Here is a 15,578-nt window from a genome sequence, read left to right as displayed (position 1 = left end):
TTTGAAGCTCAATATGTAGAGAGCTTGGCGATAGGCACTTTACAAAGCTTAAGGTAAGATATATGTCCTGCGGCCTGTCCAAGGCTCCATTTCTTAGGCTGGATGGGATTCCAAGCCTTCAGACAGATAAATCATGTATATGGCTCCTGGGAGATTCAGATGTTAAACTGATCCTCTCCTGATGATAAAGCTCAGTTAAGTATCCCCTAAAGATTTTAAAATGTAGGCTTCAGTCCTACAGTTTAAGGCACATCGATTCACTGGCTTCAGCTAAGGATTTACGTGAAAACAGGTGTCCTCTAGCACATAACACATGGCAGGATTGATTCTCCCTTATTTTGGTTTCTGTGACACTTTTACCTGAGAATAGGGAAAACCAGTGTTACAGCCATATGGATACTGTTCTCAGTGGCATAAAAATCCTAGTGGTCTACAGAAATTGAATCTGGCTGGTACTTTTGTCTGACTGAACAGATCTAGTTATCAACTATCGTTTTTGTTTTTTTCTATTGCTGCAGTTGTGAATGGGACTTTAGAAATACAGGCAATAATGGCAATGCCACAGAGCATATGTCTGAAATTGGAATGCTATCTTGGTCCTGTGGATTTTAATTTGTAACATTGGTCTTAACTCTAAAAAATCCAGGTAGAAGTATGCTTCTGGCTTCACACATCTCTTTTGGACTCATTTCTTGCAAACAGAACCGTTCTACTAGAAGCCCCTTCCACAGAGAACTCTTTGTAGGATTAGGACTGTAAGCAAGCTGTGACAGAAATGCCAGCTGTGACATAGCATTGCATGTCAGTGCTGTGGGAAGATGGCGAAAGAGCCTAGTTCCTGCGCCACACTTCTCATTCATAGATTTTGAGGACTTCAGTGTCATTTTACAGTGATATCCCAAGGTTACTCAGCAGATAAGTGACACAGCTGGGAATGAAGTCCAGGTGTCCTGAGCCCCAGTCCACTGCTCCATCCATCCCACCTCCAAAGAAGCAACGTTTGCAAAGAGCTGTAGGAAATGCCCGATTTGCCTGTGTTTCACCCCGGGAATGGAATGCTAGGTCAGCAGTATTTATTTTCTTATCTTGATCCCCCTAATTTTTACTTTTTAAAGCACTCTCTCTGTGATGGAGCCTCTTGCAAACTCAAAACATGTTGCTAGTAGAGCTTGGAAAATTTCTTGCAAGTTATTGATGCTTGTAAAATGGTGATTCCCAAACTTTGCCTGTGGAGCTTGGAAAATGGTGGTGGGAGGAACCAATCCCCTGGCAGCGTGTCAGCTGCGGTCCTGTGTGCCGCTCCGATCCCACCGATGACTGGATTTGAGAGTAAAGCACGGCTGGTCCTGCCTCTGCCCTGCGCTGGATTTCACCCCATTGCCCTTGCTCTGAAGTTAATGGGTTTAGAGATACGAACTCACTGTGTGTTTCTCGGTCTGGAGCTAAACAGATTGCCGCACTTAAAAGCCCCACCACCCATTGCTACAAATCTATTAAACATCTCCAGTTAACCATACAACCTCCTGCTTCAGCAGCTGAGCATGTAAATTCCTGTGACCTAAGAGCTGCACAGTTAACTGCTTTCACATGTACTCACACCGTGCCCATCTCAAAAGGCGAAATCCTAGCCTGGCTTTGCCCCATGGGCAGCCGGCCAGTGACCAGCACACGGCTGTTTTGGGGTTCGGATGGGGCACCCTGGAACCTTACTCTTTACAACTCCCTGGGAGTGGGGCAGAGGCTGAGCGGGCGGAGGCAGCCCAGGTGATGGTGGGACCTCTGGCTTGCCCTCGTCCTCCTCTCCCTGTGGCACTAAGAGCCAGTGGTCGCTGTGGGAGGCCAGACTTGCTGCCAGACTTTCCCAGGACCTGATCCTGATGGAGCTGGGCGATAAGGTTCATGGTGGCTCCCCAGGCGTGGCTCGGTGTGGACTGAGGTGCTCCCTCCCACAGCCCCACTGCACTTATGGGAGGGGAAACTGCTTTTATTTTTCTACCTCCCAGACTGCGGAAAGGTTTTTGTTCAAAGTGAAACAATGCATATCCGGGCAGAAAGCACTGTGGCAGCTCTGAGGGGCAAATAGTTTCCCCCAGCTGCCCCCTGCCCCGGCTGGTTGCTGTCGCCCTGCTGCCCTGGGGCTGTGCTCTGCGTGCCCACCCTTGAGCGTGGCACGGAGGGGCAGTGGGGCCTGGGGCCAGCCCAGCACAGAGGCCCGGCGGTGGGTGTCTGGGAGGCCGAGGTGCGCCGGCAGCAGTGCTGTAAGTAACCGGCCACGTTAGAAACAAAAGGGCCGCGTCCCCCCCGGTCTGGAAGCAGGGGCCGGAGAGCCCTCTGTGAAAGGCAGCGGTTAATTTGAAACACAGGCGAAAATCGCGGCGGCGCTGGGAGCGTGTTTGCCTTGGCTGCTCCGAGGCCCACGCTGCAGCACCGAACAGGCCCCTGGCCGCCGGCCAGGCTGTAATATTTCCTTTCGCTGTTGTTCAGAAAGGCATTCAGGAAAACAATTGAGTGCAATGAGGCCCTTCCCGTTCCGGCGGCGTGCGTGCCTCCAGCGAGCAGAGCCCGGGCCGTGGGGACCCTGCCTGGCCTGGGGGCAGTGGTGGGGCCTGGGGCCATGCTCGGCCCCGCGGCGGGCCTGGCTGGATCTGAGGGAGCCGCCTTCTGAAAGCCGTTTCTCCCACCCCTCAAGGCACAACGGGATTTCTCCCGGCAAACAAAAGGAAATGTCACAGCCGTATTTTGGTGTGGGGTTTACGGGCGTGCAGTTTAAAAGGATTTATCCATGCAAGAGCTGTGGCTTTTTAAAGTATTCAGATAGCAGGGGCCACACACCCCCAGCACGTGCAGCTGCAGCCCCGTGAAGACGATGGCGTGGTTTTCCTCTGTGGGAGGAGGAATACATTGCAGTGCTACAAAGCACCGTCGTAGCTGGGTCTGTCTGGGAGGCAGTGTTGAATGAATTGCTTTAAAATAAAAAAGCCACTCACCTCACACTGTTAGTTATATGGGCATAAAGTCTGCGCATGAAGCAGGCCTCCGGCTACCCAGGATGTCAGCTATGCAAAGGAAATCATATGGAACATAAACTAATAAGGACAGAAATGCTCAAATTACATGCTGTTTGCATTACCTGGGGCACGGCAGCAATAAACGTGAACACAAGGGAAGCTTGGTAAGTCTCTCCCTCCTTGTACATGTACAACCACACCAATTGTAATGGAGCCAGCCAGGTGCTGGGAATGCCCCTTCACAGCTCAGGGAAGCTCTGCGACTGCCTGAGACCTTGCAGGATCCTGGCTCTTAGTATCCAGCACTTGCTGAAGTGTTAAAACACCATCGACTTAGGGAGAGCGGCTTGATGTCCTTACATAAATTGGGACAACCCCATCAAGGTCATGCGTATGCTTGTTAATAGCCCTGGTTCATTGCTGGAGGGTAGTCCTTGGTCTATCTGTGACAGGGCAAATCTCAATGTACAGAAAGCACTTGGTGGCCTCGTGCTGATGGAGTTAATGGAAAGCGAGGTCAGCAAATTCTGGATGGATGACAGGATCTAAGAGTCTGATGTTTCACATCTGCGATGGCCAACTGGTGGTCCAGGAATTGAACCGGGCCACAGCGAATTTTTCTTCTGGCTCTTGGGAACGCTGGCCAGTTCACATGAATGCTTCAAGGGGCTCAGGAGAAGATGTGTCACGTTCTACCTCTTTAAAAAGACAAGCAAGCTGGGAGCATGATGGTTTTTATCTACTGTAGTGTAGCCCAAACATGTCTTCTGGTGTTCTTGCCTGCTGACTCTTCAGCTGGACACAGAAGTTCTTCTCCCTGCACAAGTCGGCCATCCATGTTTCAGACGATGGGAGGAGAGAGGGGGATTGTCTGCATCCCAGTCACCCTGCCTCTGCCAGCTAAGGCACTAGCAGCCAAAGCTGTAGCTAGTTAAGCTAAGGCAGAAGGGGATAATCAGTGGTAGGAGGGAATTGCGTAGGGCAGAGGACTAGAGGGCTTTGTGATCACCTGTGTGAAGCTTGTTCAACTACACTTTTTAGTGTCCCAACTCTACAGAGCATTTTTTATTACAGTGACCTTGCATTTATGTTTTTTTTCCAGGTCATTTGAGCCTTGTCTAGACCCATGCCTTTCAAAACAAACAAACTTCACAAAGAGAATCAATACCTTAGGTGGCAGAGTTCATGCAATTCAGAGCGTCAGGTGAGCAAGGTGAATTGTGTTTTAACGCATGTGAGTTTGTTGAGGGGAATGCTGCTGGGGAGTCACTGAGATTTTTATCCTGGACTTTAGGAGGAGCTGGGATAGGTCTGTCCTGAGCTTCCTTGCAGATCTGAGCTTGTGGGCCAAATCAGGCACAAACATTCTACGATGTGTTCCTGATGCCAGGGTAGTTCTATGTGGGCCAGGACAGGCTCCAGAGGGGTTCATCAGCCCCTGCTAATGGCACAGGGAGAGGTGCCCACCTTGACTCAGTACAGCCCAGAGAAGCTGGGCAGCTGGGAAAGAAGCAGCTGCCGGGGCTGGTATATAATAGTAAAAACTGGAGTCAGAAACCTTGGCTGCAGCATGTTTTCTGGCCTCTTTCTAGCTGCCCGCACCGTAGCTAGTGCCTGCTATCTTGCTCTAGGGAAATAACTGCTTGTTGGGTGAAGCCTTGCGCATGCTGACGTGGCACTTTCACTGCTGTTGCAGCTCGAGTTCTTCAGTTTAGGGATCAAATTTAAAGGTGTTCAGGAGGCAGGAATGCTAAAACTGTAACTTTGAATTGTTAAGTGGTGTCTCTCGTCAGAAGCCTGTTAGGATGGGGTTGTGCACAAATGACCATTTTGAATAGAATAAGCTTTTTCTTTTGGGCTAATGCTCACCTGACATCTTATTACAGGAATTTGTATTGGAAGGACCATAGCCTTAAGGGCAGGTGCACTGGTCATACAGGAGAGCATCCATTTTTCCAGGGTAGTTGACAAGGCCTTTGGCATATTGCAGCCTAAATAAATTTTTATTTATATTTTAATGACATTTGAAAAGCACTTGGACTATTTTGAACTGGGTTTCTTTCTAAATGCATTCTAAATGCTTTTGTCTCTTTTACATGCACCCCAAACCTCTTAACAGCAGTAGTTTGTGCAAGACCTTTGGGCTGTTCCCAGTGTCTGCAAAATGAGTATCGGTTGCTTTTTTCTTTAATGCCAGCAATTGAATTACACTGTTTTGTGTTTCAAGACTATTCTGGCGGGGTAGGGGTTGGGGGGGCTTGAAAATTTACCTGGAAAAGTCATCAACAAATGGTCCCAAGAGCACAAGCTGCAATTTTCAGGTGCATTTTTCTTCTTCCACATCGGAGGCAAGCGGCAAAAAAATGCAAAAAAATTGCACAGTTCTTGTTGCTGTTCAGACTGGAGAGGGATGCTCTGCATGTTTCTCTTTTGGGCAGAACAGTTGTATCTCACATCTAGCAGTACCAACAGGGAGTTGTAAAAAGCAGTCTCCCCTGAGTGTCGCACCTTATCGTATTTGAAGAAACACTAGCAACTGTGTTTCAGTTACAGTGAGTTTGTAATGTTCCTTTATCTCTGTGAAGTCTTACGTTTTCCTAGAAGTTGTGGCAGCCCATGAAACGGACTTCATTTTGGAGTTATAAACTCTGAATTCAAATTTTATCACTTCTTGGAGCTTAACAGAGCACTAGGTTTGCGATTTTATTCACAAAGCTATGGATCATTGCAAATTGCTTCCTACTATTTGACAGCTTCCTTTTTAGAAATTTCAACACTCCAGCTATCTGCCTTCAGCAGTATATGATTCTAATCACTGCTATGATTTCATAATCCCCCTTTAATTCAGCAAACATTCCAGATTATCAACATATGTGATTTGTATTTTGGGAGAGCACAGTGCAGCAAAATTTTCCTGTTGTCAGGCTTTTAGGTTTTCTGGCTGAAAGGTGCATATTGTTAACCAGGGGTAATGTCTTAGATATAGTTTATAAATATATGTAACTATTTCAGGTTGTGACATTCCCTTCAATGAATGTAAGAAGTAAAGCTGCAGAGTTTAAAGCCAAATTCAGCAGGAAGAAAGAAAATTACTTCCATATATCTTCTGTATGTCATTAAATGGAAAATGAGATAATTCTCCCATACATCTGAAAACTAAATAAAGAGGTCTATTCTCCTCTCAGTTTCTGTGGATAACTTCAGCTAATTTTTGTGGCAGTTATGCACGCTGATGGGAGAAAAGATGCCTCAAGTAGGATGATACGGTATACATATATTACTAAATAAAATGCTCATTTTACTTAGGATAATCCATCTTTGTTCCAGATATATGTATGCATTCTTCTTACAGCAAGTATTTCAGTTGTCAGGATGACTTGATACATTTGTTCTTTGATGTCAAATTCAGTTGCATCACTGTGGAATGGTTGCTACAGAAACCCCAGCCCAGTTTTTAAATGTATTGAGTTCACTCCTTTTTACTTAGAGAAGCTGGATTTGATTTCTTTCCTGTAAAGAAGTTCATAGTAAAATGGGTGAAACCTCTAAAACTGCAGCAATAAGCGTGACAAAAATACCCAGATAGTGAGATCAGAGACAATAAGGAAAAAAGCAATTTAAAGTCCAACAAACAAAGTCTATCTCTTGATAAAATGCTCCCCGTTGTAATTGAAACCAGAGCTAAATTAGATCAATACTAAAATATTAAAGTGTGCCAAACCTGTTTTCTGTAGGCTTTGCTATAATTGGATTCTGATGCGAGAGATAGCTTAAGTAGGCAAAGTCTGTTGACTCAAGACCATGATTATTCATAGAATAAGAGCTTCCTGCTAAGGTATACAGTACTTTTATCCGGTGTTTCTTGAAGAATTAATACATTTCTATCCTTCCCTTCAATGCTGATGCATTTGAAGTCCGTATCTTGCCTACAGTAAATCTCTGTCTTGCTTAACAAGAAACTATTTCACTGTATAAGCAAGGCATATTGACAACAGATTTAACCCAGACAACTCAGCTTTATTCAATCAGAAGAATGCTGGCCTGGTTTCAGGTTTCTGGGATACAGGCACAAATGGACATGCCCCAAGTAGAATCCATTTGTTTTCCCATGAATGCACCTAGTAGGAGGTCAAATAAAAATAAATATTTTGGCTGTTTAGAACAAGATAGATTACTGGAGTATTTGTGATTCAGATTGGAAATGTGATTACAACAAGCAGAGGTAGCATCAGAAATATGTTCTGTTGAGAGTCAAAATAAGCATTGTTTTCTCTCTCTCTCTCTGTTTTAAACTGTGGTTATTCCTTGTCTTCACTAATCAGATTTATGAGAATAGCTACATATATCTTAATGCCCCTCACCTCTTTGTAGAAGTCGTTCTGTTCAGGAGTTAAGGAAAAATAGCCATTTGTGTAGCCTGTCAGGATTTTTTTTTAATGTAGGTATAACTTATGCAAAGGAGTAGTTTATGGACTTCCCCGTGATAGTAAGAATAAATCAATTTAGATCCAGTATACCAGGGGCCTCAGATTCTCTGTGGAGTTCCACCAAACAATGGAATAAATTGTGCAAGGGCAATTTGTCCCTAATGTTTTTGGGTATTTGATTTTGTTGAGGTTTTGCCGGTATTATTTAGATATTCCCTGTAATTTATACTGCAGTGTAAAAAAACCCTGCATATTTGCCTGCAGGGGAGTGAGTGCTCACTGAAACAATCCTTTGAACATAATAAAAATGAAATCCCCAGGTAATAAAAAAATCCCCGGCTTTTATGAATAATGCATTTGTGGAGCGGGGGGAGGAAGTACTTTTTAGATTTACTCCCCCCGCTGTCCCCCACTCAACCTGTTGGCAGAAATAAACTCGAGGTTGGGAACGGGTTCCTACATTGCGAATGTGTTCTCAGGCTTTTTTTTAAGGTCCTGGCCTAAATGCTGCAACACAACCAGACACTAAGTACTGGTAATTCTGATTTATTTGTTTGTTTGTTTGTTTTTAAAGTCTGTGGGTGTCTTCCCCTGTGTATTGACCATCTGGTTGTGGGTTAGACTGTTTGGGATTTGCCTGGCATGCTAAAAAGCAACACAAAATTGCAAAGTGGTTGGAGGCCCATTGACGATGGTTTGTTTGGGGTCCTCAGTGAGCTTTGACAGAGAGCAGGTGTTGTGATGATAAATTCAGGATGGGGTTGAGGATTTCTCTCTTCAGCTGGTAAATGTGTGGGAAATGCTGGAGGCGCACTGTAAAAATAAATGGTACTTATTCAGGAGATACTGAAATGGAAACACTTTTGTGTCACAGTCTCAATGGAAAAGCTGTTTGAAGATTTTAATGGATTTCACCCCGTAGCAGTGGTTTGGGTTCAGTGTAGGAGGATCCAGACTCAGAGTTGAATTATGGCTGTCGAGCCTAAGTGAGACTTAAAACTGGAGTTTCAGTACGGTTCCCATGAACGAGTGTCCCAGTCATGAAAACTGCCACAATACCTATCGCTGTACCTTTGTTTTTCGGCAGCGCATAGCCTGTGCTCCACTGCCATCGCAGAAATCCCATGCCTTCTCCATCATTTCATCAAGTGACTCGGACGAGCTATTGGTTTCCAGTTCTCTCTCTCACTGAGATAATTGCTCTGTGGGGTGGAAGAAAGGAAAAAAAAGCTGACAGTTTCCAAACTGAGGATACTGGAGGAAATTTCCGTAACGTGTGTGAGGGGTGTACATCAAGCAGTAGAGAATCGATTTCTAAGAGTCTCAGCGGATGTGGCACTCTTACAGCCAGTTAAACTTTGAATAATCCTTTCAGGAATAAAATATATTTTCTGTGACTGATGGTGCCAAATCATTTTAAGTTGCCAAAAAGCTGCTTTCGAAGGACTTGAGGAAACCACAGCTGGGAATTGTGTCACAGATATAAAATGAGATTTATCTACTCTTCTACATCCAACACTGAAATAATAAGGAAGACAGGAACAGATGAAAGAAACATTTGCTTTTTACAGATTTTCTTTCTTTTTTTTTTTTTTAAATTAATTTACTTTTTATAGAGTTTCTGTAGCAAATCTGCGTTTTCAACAGGGACTTAACGCTCTTCTCACTGGGGCCATTGGCCAAATGAGTACTAGGAGTCTAGTGATGCATTTTAATGTTTTGGGGGTAGGGAGGAGAGTGCACGTGCTTCACGACTCAGCAGCATCTTGAGGATTTCAAAGCGCCATGTTCAGTTTGCAGAGCCTGTTTCCAGGCCCACGTTCACTGATGCTCTTCTCTGCACGCTTGTTCTGCCTGTGGACCCTACTTCTCTTGTTGCCCAATACCAGAATTCAGGTGGTACCCAGGGACTGACTTATACTTCCACAAATAATGAATTTATCACTATTAATGCTATAAAATGCTTATGTATTTTGTGGGTTGCAAGGATCCTTGCTTGTGCTAGGACTGTTTGTGGACTGCCTGTATTTCAGCCTTCTCCCTTGGACAGTGCTTTGGAATTGTAGCCGCATAGAAAACTTGCAGGTTTTGCTTGGACATATAGACCCAATATAGACGCACTCCTGCAGTTCTGTCTCCATGGATCCTAATTTTTTTCAGAGTAAATTAAAAAGAAATGATAATTTTTCATAAGTCTTTACTTTTTGGTGTTACTTCTATTTGCATAACTGACCAAATTACAAAGTGAGGAGTATATGGTATGCTCTCTTCTGATTTTCCTTATCTAATTTACTGAGAGATACATTAGCAAGAAAACTCTCTTCTATCCTGGTGCAGGCAGGAACTTTCATAGATCAGAGATGATATGGAATATTGTAATAATGGGAATCTGAAAATACAATACAGCTGAGTACATGGCACATACATAGGCAGGAACTTTCATAGATCAGAGATGATATGGAATATTGTAATAATGGGAATCTGAAAATACAATACAGCTGAGTACATGTGTGTGCACATACATCCTATCTCATTGTATTCATGTTTCTAAAAGTATTAGGCCACTAAATTTTGTGTTCTGTTAATATGAATTATTTATTAAAATACACTTGCTTTGCATCAAATGAAATATATTAGAATGCAATGAATTTTTTCCTCAAATGAATGCCCATTAAAAAATAGCACTTAATTTAATTTATTTTTGAGTAACTGATCTAAGCATTGGACGGGTATCTACTTTATAAGCAGCAGCTGGCAGGGGAGAAAAAAATGAAGCAGAGCAGAGACAAGCAGAACCTGCTAATTGTTACAGGTTCCACGCCGCTGGAAAAGGAATATAGAGAGCAGTTTTCTACTGGAATGTAGAGACAGCAGTAGCATGGTAAAGAAACTGGAATACGAGGAAAGGTATTTTAAACAATGAAGACATTTTTAAGGACTCCTTAAGAAGCAGTAGAATTCTTGAAGCGTACAGCATGGAGTCCTTTGTAGGATTGAAGCCTTAGGATTGTATAGTTTCAAACGTTGAGATTGGGATTTGAAGAACACACTTCTTACCAAAAGGCTTGCTTATGTTCTACAGTTATTAGAAAATGCCTGAATTTGTCAAATTTGAGAGAAAGGAGCCAAAATTAGGCAGGGGAAGATTGGCATGACTGAAATGAAATGATCTAGTTTGCTTTGTATTTTTACAACCCACTCAGATGTTTATGGTAGGATTTGTGTGAGCAAATGTGTAATCCCTGAGGCAATCAGTTCTGTAACTGCTGTGTAAGATGCACTTGCCACCATTTCAGTAAAGTTCCATCTGCTTCTGCTGGGGGTGATTTTGTCCTGTTTTATGGACAGCTATTCCAACAGTTCTGAATGAGTTTATTGGGGATGTAGGTGGTGTTATCAACACTTGTTGAACATTTTTAAGAAGAAAAATATTTCACTGACAGGGGAGCAATGTTTCCACATTATCATGCTGCAGACTGACATGCGCTAAAGGCTAGACCATCCAGTCCATCTTCCTGGCACGAATGCGTGTTTACTCCAGTTCAGCTGACCCTCTCACATGGCAAAGGTATGTATGTAGCCTCAATGTTAAAAAAAGCAAATTAATCTGTGGTTTTAGCTCATACTGCATACGCAGCATCTTTAGGCACTGCAGGCTTTGGGACTCTCACTGAGCATTTCCACTGAGTGTAATTGGTTCAACTTTTCCTCAGGTTTTGCACAACTGTAGCTCTGAGTGAAATTGAGTGCCTCAGTATTATTTTGAGGTGGATTAAGCGCTTTCTATCAAAGTTGTTTTTTCAACCAAATGTTGGGTCTTAGAATATGTATTGGTTTTTTAAGCACCTAGTCCTCATGGACAGTTTGGGGCTTCTCTTTCTTGTTTTAGCTTTGGAAAACAGAACGTTAGAAGAACAGAGACTAAACTATCATGATGCTCTTCTGGGAAGAAGGGCCAGTGTTTTCCTAAGAAGGTTTACTACAAGGCCAGGCTTTGTTGTTTTTTTTTCAATCCCTGCCTTATACCCACTGCAAATGCTAAGAGATGCCTCATATTCTCTTTGAGAGAGATGAGGGTTAAAGGAGACTTGAACTACTTTATTGCTACTTTGGCAATCTCAGTAGACCCAGTTTGATACCTTGCTATTTATCACATGCTTGCAGCAGAGGTGTTTAGCTCTTTTTTAAACCACATAATAGATTTTCTTGTTGTGATTTTGTAAATTGATTTTTCAGTAAAGTTCTGAACTTTATTGTATCCATGACTTTACTAGATGCCAAAGAGAGCAATCCTCCAAACTGAGGCTTTAGATGTAAAATACTAACAAATTCCCTGCTGGACCTAATACATCTCCTGACAGAGTACTCCATGTTCCTATTCCTTATGGTATTGAGTTAAAAGATCTTGGATAAATAACTTGTCTGCTGTTCTCACATTTTAAATTAACTCCTTGTTAGTATAATCAGCAGCAGCTCCTCCTGTAATTTTGGAGCCTTTTCTTGCTACCACATATCATTGGCTTCGGTATGACTTAAAACTCCCTTGGAAAATGCTTGTTTCTGTGATGCTGTTTGCTTTCCTCTAACTGAACAGATCTGTGAATAGTCCAATGAACACTGTGTATTGTAACTGGCCTTTTTCTTGGGTTGGTGATAGGAACCAATTGCCTTCGCTTGCTTCTCACTTGCTTTTCTGTTCTTCGAATCCTTCAGACTTAGTGCATGTTAGGTCTTTTATATTTGAATATTTCCTGAAAAATAATAGCCTTCTAGTTCTGTTGTACTAACTGTTGGTGTCCTCGGAAATGTTGGAGGAGCCACTCAGACTCAGATACCGAAGTAGATTCCCTACTAGGTTTGTTCAGCTTCTGTGAATACAATTCAAAGGAAAAGTTGATTTTCTTGTGCAGTGCTATTGATATTTGTGGAAGAGATATTATTAATGTTTTGAAATACTATGTACCAGATCTCTTTCATACATGCAAAAAGTGTGAACAATAAAAACAAAACCCACTGTACCCAAGACAAAATACTTGACATTTTTTAGTTTTTGGAATAAAACAAATTTTGTTGCTAAGAAAGCATGCCAAAAAAGACTTTGAAACTACTAACTTCCACTCTTTATTTGATGTAGCTGTATTATAAATCAGTGTTATTTAGCAATTTTTAGAAGAAGATATTTGCATCTACACTAGCAATTTCATGTGATGCTTCAGCTGAGTATGTCTTAAATGGTGAACTAATAAAGTGGTTTTAAATGGAAATTGAAATTATGTCTTTAAAGTAAATTATAGTGATTATCTCTAATACTTTAGTAAGTTAAATAAATATTTGCTTAGGGAAATATGTACAGGATGGAAGAATTTTCTAAACAGCTTCAGAAATACCTGTCTGCCTTGCAACACAGTCAGGGGCTTGGATTGTTTCTTACGGCATAGAAGATTCAGCCTTGCCCAGAGGACCAAAACAGGTCAGTGTCCCAAAAGATAACATTGTCCAGGAATGAGTAACAGTCCTCCTGATGATCTGAAGAGAGACTGTCTTGGAGGGTGAAAAAAATGGCAGGAGAATTGCCATTTCTTCTCTGGAAGCTTGATTATTCTAGAGTTACTTGCAAAGGAAATTCCGTCATTTAAAAACAAAGAAATCCCAATGGAGCTTAATTTGACATTTTGTAAATCGGCTGTACAACTGTGTTTATGAAAACACAGAGACCGTGCAATGCTCTGATGTTCTATTATTTCGTAAGGGTAAGAGATCATGGCTAGCAGTTTCCAGGGGTTTTCCTCTACAGCCGTAGAGTCTGTTTGCTTGGAGGGTAGGAAAGCATGCAGAAAAGACTGCAAGACTCTTCAAAAAACATCTAATCAAACTTGTTGTTTGTTCATTATAAAAACAGAAACAAACACAGAGACCGTGCAATGCTCTGATGTTCTATTATTTCGTAAGGGTAAGAGATCATGGCTAGCAGTTTCCAGGGGTTTTCCTCTACAGCCGTAGAGTCTGTTTGCTTGGAGGGTAGGAAAGCATGCAGAAAAGACTGCAAGACTCTTCAAAAAACATCTAATCAAACTTGTTGTTTGTTCATTATAAAAACAGAGATTGCACACTGCTCTTCCTGTAGCCTTTCTTTCTTATTATCTCTGGAGGTGCTATCTTCAGTTTGCAGTAGCAGCTTCTATCAAGGTCTGCGTTGGCGTAAAGTCTGTGTGGAATAACAGTTCTCAGTGGTCAAAGGGTACTTTCAACACCACTTGCTGGCATGTAGCTGGTATGACATTGAAATGAGGTAGCCGGCAAAACGGTGAAGGATCACAAAGAGTGGGATGTGTCAGTTCTGAAATTGCGGTTTACAGCACATTTTCTCTGAGGGAATATGCCAGAGGTGTGGAGGCCTTTGCCCTGGGGGGATGCTGTTCCCCACCTCTGTACTGCTGACAAGGAGCTTTTCTCACTGTTCTCATGCTGCAACGATACCGTGCCTTTTCACTGGAAGCTGTGCTGAAGCGTTGGTGATTGGTTTGGCTTTCTTTGCAAAACTTAAGTGACTTGCTTAATTTTGACTGAAGTCAAATCCTGGTTGTAAGTGGCCACCATGGCCTGAGGAGGCCTCTTGACTGAGAGGACCGTTAGGGCAGAACCACAACTAGCAATCGCTCTCTCTCAAGTGTCCTAAAGCTGTGTTGACCTGCCTGTTTGGCTTTCAGGGAAAGTGAGTATGAAAGCTTGTCTGAGAGATGACAGCCCAATAAGAGGTTAGCCAGTGTCCCAAGTGAACAAAGTCGTGTCCAGCTTAACACAGGGTTGTTTTAGATAGAAAAGTTGTGGATGGAGAAACTTTTTCCTTCCTATGGTAGCAAAAGTCAGAAGGTACGTAATCTCAAAGGAGCATTCCTGTGTCTGGTGTAGTTAGTGGGACAGGGAAACCCAGAGCTTGGGTACTTTGGAATACGAAAGGAGCAGTGCTATGTCTCAGGGATGAGAGAGACTTCTGGATGGAGGAGCAGGGAGACACAGAAACAGGGGGGTGGTAAATGAAGGTGCAGATCGGTAAGAAAGGGATTCTGAAAGTATCCAGTGTGGGAGGGCTCAGGAGAAGCATATAGATGAATGGAGAAAGAAATCACAATATAATGAGGAAGAGGTGCGTGCACAACTGTTTGTATTGGTTATAACTTCAGCACATACTTTCAATCATTCAGCTTTGTTTCTTTGAATTGAAAACTGTTTGTCGCCTGATTGCTGGCCTGTTCTGCAACTTTTTCTTGCAAGCGAGGCAGAAATTACAGATGTGACTGCAGCATGCTTTGGAAATATTTGAGCTACCTGAACGCTAGCTGACTCAAGTACTGGAAGCAAACTTTCCACAAGAGTTTGGAGATCAACCCAGTAAAATTTATTTAGCAGGCGGGTCGTTAGTGTTTTGCAGCCTTTGTAGGGCTTCACGCTGCTGCGATCAGCCTACTAAACTATGTGGCTTGGACTTAACTATGTAACAGTCACGGCCTTTGCAGAAGTATCTTGAACAGAATGTCCTGTCCAGAGCCAGCTTCTACATGAGGGCATGAGGACCTACTGTGGCAGTGAGACTGAAGAAGTCGAGGAGCGGAGAAGTCAGACTTCCAAAAATACCTCTGGGGTTGAACAGATTTCAAGGAATCTTCTTGGCCAACATGGACATATCGTGGCAACCCTGAGTCTAAAGCAGGGGCATTCTCATTCCCTGTTTTGGTACAATGTCTAGCACCAAGAGCTTTGTCTTTGGCTGAGCCTTAAGCATCAGCTTAAGAAACGCCATGGTGATTTGTAGCTTAATATTCAGCCGTGCCTGTTCAAGGCCGCCAGCTGTTGTTTATAGAATAACTGCGGTGGGTGTGTTGGTCGACAGATGCCCTGTTTGGGCAGCAGGATGAGAAGGTGGCATGCTCCCTTCCCCCGCCACCCCCGAGAAGGCTCAGGTGTCGGAAGGATCCTTGGGAAAGTCCGCGGTGGCAGTAGGGGATTACAAACCGGGAGAAGATGAGGTCGTGCCGGGGAATACTTCTGCCCCCGTCACCGGAGGTGTCTGGCGGCCGCCGCCGCCCGCTCCCTCGCACGCCGGGTGCGGTTCAGCACCCTGGCCAACACTCCGCCCCGCCCCGCT

Source organism: Aptenodytes forsteri, unplaced genomic scaffold (assembly GCF_000699145.1).
Source record: "Aptenodytes forsteri isolate BGI_AS27 unplaced genomic scaffold, ASM69914v1 Scaffold184, whole genome shotgun sequence".
NCBI lineage: Eukaryota > Metazoa > Chordata > Aves > Sphenisciformes > Spheniscidae > Aptenodytes > Aptenodytes forsteri.
Note: the sequence above shows the minus strand (reverse complement) of the source record.